Raw genomic sequence first — 6,515 nt, 5'->3', positions numbered from 1 at the left:
CCTTCCTTCCTTCCTTCCTTCATTTCTTTTTATTTTAGAAGGAACTCATAGGAGCTGTATTCTCTAAGTTCTTTGGCCTTTGAAAATGTGTATTGCTTTGTATGACTGATATTCTTGGCTGGATATAATGTTCTTGGCAATGAGGTGTTTTAAAAAATAGTTTTCTACTGTTTTATAAGGAGTAGTCTAGAGTCTAGAATGCAAAATTCAAAAATGAATTTAAAAACACCTTGATAATATGCATATTGGATAATAAATTTGATAACAGGTAATTAAAACAAAAAAGCATAAAATAGTTCAACTCAGGAAAAAGAACTATGGCCAATACTGGTTTGGGATTAAGAACAAATCTGTACCTTTTGTTGTTATTACCGAGTTAGAGTCGCCTGGTGGCTCTACTCAACTGTTAATTAAGTACTTAGGCAGCACAGTCATTAACTCCTTCAGGTCCTCATGATGCTGCTTGGCTATTCAACTTCATGTGCTAAGTTCGCTCATAGGCAATGCCTTTAAACATTGAGAGTATCTGGCTCATGATATGTTTAGACTTCTATATGATTAGAAAGAAAAAGCAATTCTAATTTAGTTTCTCCTTCATTTTAATTTGGGTTAGCAGATGTTTTATGTGTACTGCAGTCAACTATATAATTTGCATTATGGAACAGCCTATAATAGCAATTTATCAAGTTTTTTTTGTTGTTGTTGTTATAGCGTGGTTTTAATTTCTTCCAAAATGTTGCTATAAAAATAGGACACATTTTATCTTCTAATTCATGTAGAATATCCCAAGAGCAAAATTGGGCTCATAAAATTCAAGCAATATTTTAAAATTAGTTTTGTTTGAAAAGGGAATGAGGGAAATAAAGGGGAAAAAGTAAAGCAAGGGAAAGAAGGGAAGCAAGCTGAACAATAAAGCTCTCAGCAAACCCAGGATCCACAGTCACTGTGACAGGTGGTGTTGGGTGGCAGAAGCAGTCCACCTGGAAAATATTTCTTTTTCTAGTATAACATTACTCTGCAAAAACTTATCTTACATATATATATTTTTTCATAACTATGCATATATTGAGCAAGATTTTTGTACAAGCCACCCTCTGGATAAATGGAAGGGAAATGTACATATCAGCATTTTAGTTTTGTAATTGTATAAGTTTTCCAAAGCCATATTTAGGGTTAATCAAACACTGTTTGTTTTTTGTCTTAAGCCTATAAGTTTTAGGGAAATTTTTTAATGCAGTAATAGATAACTAATACAATCTATATCACAAGATTGTCATGATGACTAAATGAGAGCAAGTGAAAAAAAATATTATCATTATGAGTTTGATCTACCAGAACTTTGGTCAGGAAGTTACTTGTTTTATACAAATTACACCATTCTGTTGATGAGTTCGATTTTTTGACTTTCTGATAACTTTTAGTTCTTATTTTTAGTTTCTCCAAATTCTGTCACTCTTAAGTTAGGGGTTACAAATATTTCTATTCTCAATTCATATTGGTAATATGATTGGCAAAAATAGTGAATTCCTAGATCTTATAATAAACATAAAATAAATTACATTTAAAAAGTATTCAACTACTCTCTGAAAATCTGTATACATAGATGAATAGAGAACAGATAGTTTTTGGCTATCTGACAATTTGGCAATTCCTTTAGTGCAGCAGTCCCCAACCTTTTTGGCACCAGGAACCAGTGCATGAGAATCTAATGCCTGATGATCTGAGGTGGAGCTGAGGCGGTGATGCTAGTGCTGGGGAGCGGCTTCAAACACAGCTGAAGCTTGGCTCCCTTGCCCGCCACTCACCTCCTGCCCTGTGGCCCAGTTCCTAACATAAAAATTTTCCTAAGAGGCTGTGGCCCCGGAGTTTAGGGATCCCTGCTTTAGGGGCTGAGTAGCTCAGGAAAACAGATGGGATAAACTGGATGGGAACATAGGTTCTTTAGGAACTGCAGATACTCAGGTGTTCTCATGTAGGAGTTTGAAAGCTAGGTTGCCAGATTCTCCAAGTATCAAGAGAAGATGGAAATCTGGGGGTTTGTTTAACTTTTAAAAAAATTTTTCAGGGAAAATTCTACATATTTTAGAAAACAGGTTAATTAAAATATGTCTGTTGACTAGAACCATTTTCCAAGTACCAAGAGATGAGAGAGAAGTTGAGTGCATGGTCTAAAAAAGTAATTATTTTGTGGACAAAGCCCGTATCTAATGGAAGTTTCAGAAGTTCACATTTTGCACATTTTTAGGTGTTGTATAACCAATTCATGGTTTCTATAAAAAGGCCAGCACTGATACTGTGTCATCAGACAGATGCAGTGTTTAAAGTCTTCTCATCGAGGGTTCTCATTCATATAGACAAACGAGTTAAAATTTCCAAGAAAGACATTTCCCTGTGTCTGTAACCACTTTTGTTTGGATACACAGCGGCCTATATTACAACAGTGCTGTTTAGACAGCTGCAAAAACAGCAAATGGGAGCCAATGTAGACAGGATCATCTGTCAGCTGGCTAGCGCTGATTCATAATCATAAAGGCCAAGAAAGCTGGGGTTCTATCACTGCTGCCTCAACTATGTCAGCAGTTCAGAGGGTCCAAAATAACCTTTACTCTTTTCACTTGCACAATGTTCATTACTTTATTCAGCCTGACTGCTCATATAAAATGTGAGTCTATTATCCTTTAATCATAATCTCAGAAATAATATAAATGCATAATTACATAGCAGGAGATATCTTTTGAATTGTTGGAAAATGAGAGAAGCTGACATCTTTAGCCTCTTCCAGACTGGGTCACATTCTACTATTTCCATCATGTGTATTATTCTTCTTGCAGCTACTATATTGGACCCTATTAATTTCTGGCTATTAAAAATATATATAAGATAATGTTTTTCTGATAGGTCTGTTGGGTTAGATTTACATCCAATTTTTGACCTGGAAAATGTACTTTCTCAATTAAAATAGCAAAAAGAATGACTCCTTTAATTGCATACATTACTCTTTGTATAAAGTTTATTGTAAAAACTTATCACATGGCCACATTTTCCCAGATAGCTATTGGTGATAAATGTTGAGCAAGACTCTAAATTAGTCAAGTCAATTCAATTGGAAGACAACTCATCACTAACAATATTTCCCTTTATACATAAGAAAAATTAGTAGTTTTAGCTTTTTTAGGTATATTAAGACAATGGACATTTTTCATTAACCTATTAATAAATATGAATACTTTTAATATTAGCAATTCTTCAAAGGAAATAATTGTGAAGTTTTGTAAAAGGCAAGATTGAGCACTTTTTATACAGATTTTGATCCTCTTCATCTTATGTATTCAGTAAAGTTGAATATCTGAAAATGGTGAGTCCATTGTCATATTTCTTTTGTCTTCTGAAAGAGAATTGTGAAGCAAGCGTGAAGTAACTTCCATCAGTCCAGTCTTCCTGCATGTGACAGCTATAAACTCAGCAAAAATAAACACTACCTGAAGGCATTGGAGACTAAAAGCAGGTAGAAACTGAGTCTATTATTAAAGGAGGAAAGCTGAAATGGGTGAGTTTCCCCATTTTGAAAGACTTTTAGCTTAAGGACAAACCCTGGGAAGGGTAGCTAAAACTCCTATGCACAGAAATCCACAAGCTCGAAGAACCAGAGGACAGAGTTCAGAGGGACCACAACAGTGGGAAAATAAAGGGGATCATCCTGGAAAGAGAGACCCAGAGAGAGAGACCCCCAAATTCTGTGTATAAACTCTGTTCAAATTTCTGGTTGGGCCCTGAACCATATACGTGCACGGGGAAGGCTCTAAGCAGCCCGGCTAAGGATAAAAGAACTGAATAATGATTTCAGATGTATACCCACTGCAGGAAAGACAAAATTTAGAGTTTGGTTCCACCCAAGGAAAGTCCTCCTGAAACATTAACAACAAAAATCAATACTTTTCAGAAGATTAGAACGGGAATGGGATCAAATGCCTCCGTCCTAAGTGCACCAGAACTAGGGAGATGAGCCTCTTTAGTGGGAAACAGACTCTGCCAGAAAGGAGAGAGAGGGTTGGAAAGTAGGCTGATAACCTAGAAACCTTGTAACTTTAGGCAAAATGATAGAGCCTAGTTAGGGGGACAGAATCATGTCTGTTGAATTGCACTGTGAACCAAATTGTAACTCACTATCTGGTAGTCATCCCTGTTGTATATTTTAAAGTTTTTATTGTGAAAATGTCAAACATAAACAAAAATTTATAATATGAATCCCTACATATCCATTACCTGCCTTCAACAAATGTCACCATTTTGCCAATATTGTTTTCTTCTGTATTTTTAATTTTATTTCCCCTTAACTTCTAATTTGAATAATTTCAAACGTACATAAAAATGGAAAGAATAGTACAGTGAATACCCATATACCTAGACTTACTAATTGCTAATATTTTGACATGTTTGCTTTACCTCTCTCAAATATATAATCTCCCAAAAATATATGTATATATTTGAGATTGTGCATATATATAAAAATATATATATACTTGCTCAAAAAATGTATACATAGTACTTTTTTCTGTAAGTTTTGAAAGTAAATTGCAGGCATCATTATACCTTACCATTGTTATCAGTGAATGGCTCTAAAATCAATCACTAGTGTTTTACGATAACCATTTATTTGTTTATGATTCTGTGGGTTCGTACTTTGAGTAGGGCTTAGCCGTGGTGATTTTTCTCTGCTCCCTGAGGGTTTATCTGGGCTTAGTCATGCATTTGTGATTAGTTGAGAGATTGGCTGAGGAATAACTGGTTCTCAGTGGCCTCATTCACATATCTGGCAGTTGACTGGGGCTTCATTTCTCCTCTATGTGGCCTCTTTTTCTCCAGAAGGTCACACTAGATTTTTTATATGGCAGTGTCAGGAAAGGGCTCCAAGAGGATGAGAACAGAACCTGTGACATCTCTTCAAGTTAAGGCTCAGAAGTCGTACAGCATCACTTCTACCATATTCTGTTGCTCAGAGCAAACTTAAAGTCCAAAAATGAACCTGTCTGCTTCATAGAAACCCTGAAGGACTCACATGTCAGAAATTTCAGGGGTTTGGATGTGGTATTGAAAACAGGGGCATCTCCTGATGTCAGTTTTCAGAGTGGTTGGACCTCAGCTCCCCTACTGGGCACCCAGTGACTATCCCCAGGCAGGCAATCACAGGCTTATTTTCTGGAGAAACTGAACCAGAGGAGTAGGGCTTAGGCATGCCATGTATGGTAGAGGATAGAGGTGGAGGACGGACCTTCTAAAATCCTTCGAATTTCCAGAGTGGTAGGAATGTCTGTTGTTCTTAATGAGCCCCCTTGAATACGACTGAATGAGATAACTTAGATTGGGGCCCCTAACTAGCCTCAGGCTGATCACCAGAAAGACCAAGCAATTGGTCCCACCCATTGACCTCCAGGGAAAGAAACAGGGGCTGGAGATTAAATCTATAAAAATTCTTGAAAGACAAGATTTGATGAGCTTCCGGGTTGGTGAACAAATGAAGTGCTAGGAGGTGGCAAGCCAAGAGAAGGCGTGGAAGTTCCATGACTGCCTCCACCCCCATGCCTTGTCCTATGCATCTCCCATCTGACTGTTCCTCAGTTGCATCCTTTAGAATAGACTGGTAAATGTAAGTAAAGTGTTTCCCTGAGTTCTGTGAGCAGTTCTAGCAAATTATCAAAACTTAGGAGGGGATCATGGGAAGTTCCCATACGGGTGGCCCAGATTTAAAATTAGCATCGGAGGTGGGGGTAGTCTTGCAGATGACTAAGTCCTTAACCTATGGGGTCTCTGCTAATTCCAAGTAATTACTGTCAAAATTGGATTGCAGGACTACAGCTGATGTCCAGAAAATCAGAGAATTGAGTGTTGGTGTTGGTGAACACTCCAGACGTGCATACACAGATTTTTTCCCACACAACGATTACTAACATCCTATTAACTCAGACTCATTTCTTACATTTTTCCCTCCTTGAAATAATTAGAATGTTAAGTAGTTTTCATTGGTAAGTAGAAGTTCAGAAAGAACTTCACTGGTAGGAACTTGTTGCAGTCTGTCTGATTTCTGTATCAAAATGATATTCAGCAATGCTATTATTCTAATGATATCAACAATGCTTGTTGAGATGCCAGAAGTTTGTATTTTTCCTAATAGATTTTAGGGAACTACTCACATTTTTCCTCCTTTTTTCACAATCAAGTTTTATTAAATTTTTCAATTCAGTGAATTTAGAAAGAATATAACAAAGAAATCAGAAATCTATAGAAAACAATTATAAAGCTCTTAAAGTAAGGTTAAACAAATTTTCTAAAATTTTGTTCATTACCTAACTTTTTTTGTTTATCATATTCCAAAGATTTATTTTGTTCTTTACTTCCTTTTGATGTTTCCAAAAATGTTCTGTACAGAGAATATTTTAATTATACACACAAAAAAAATATATAACTTTTTTTTTTTTTTTACAAAGATGTAGCAGGGAAGAAATAAAACAGAAAAAGAA

The sequence above is a fragment of the Pteropus medius genome, unplaced genomic scaffold, assembly GCF_902729225.1.
Source record: "Pteropus medius unplaced genomic scaffold, Ma_sr-lr_union100, whole genome shotgun sequence".
Lineage (NCBI taxonomy): Eukaryota > Metazoa > Chordata > Mammalia > Chiroptera > Pteropodidae > Pteropus > Pteropus medius.
Note: the sequence above shows the minus strand (reverse complement) of the source record.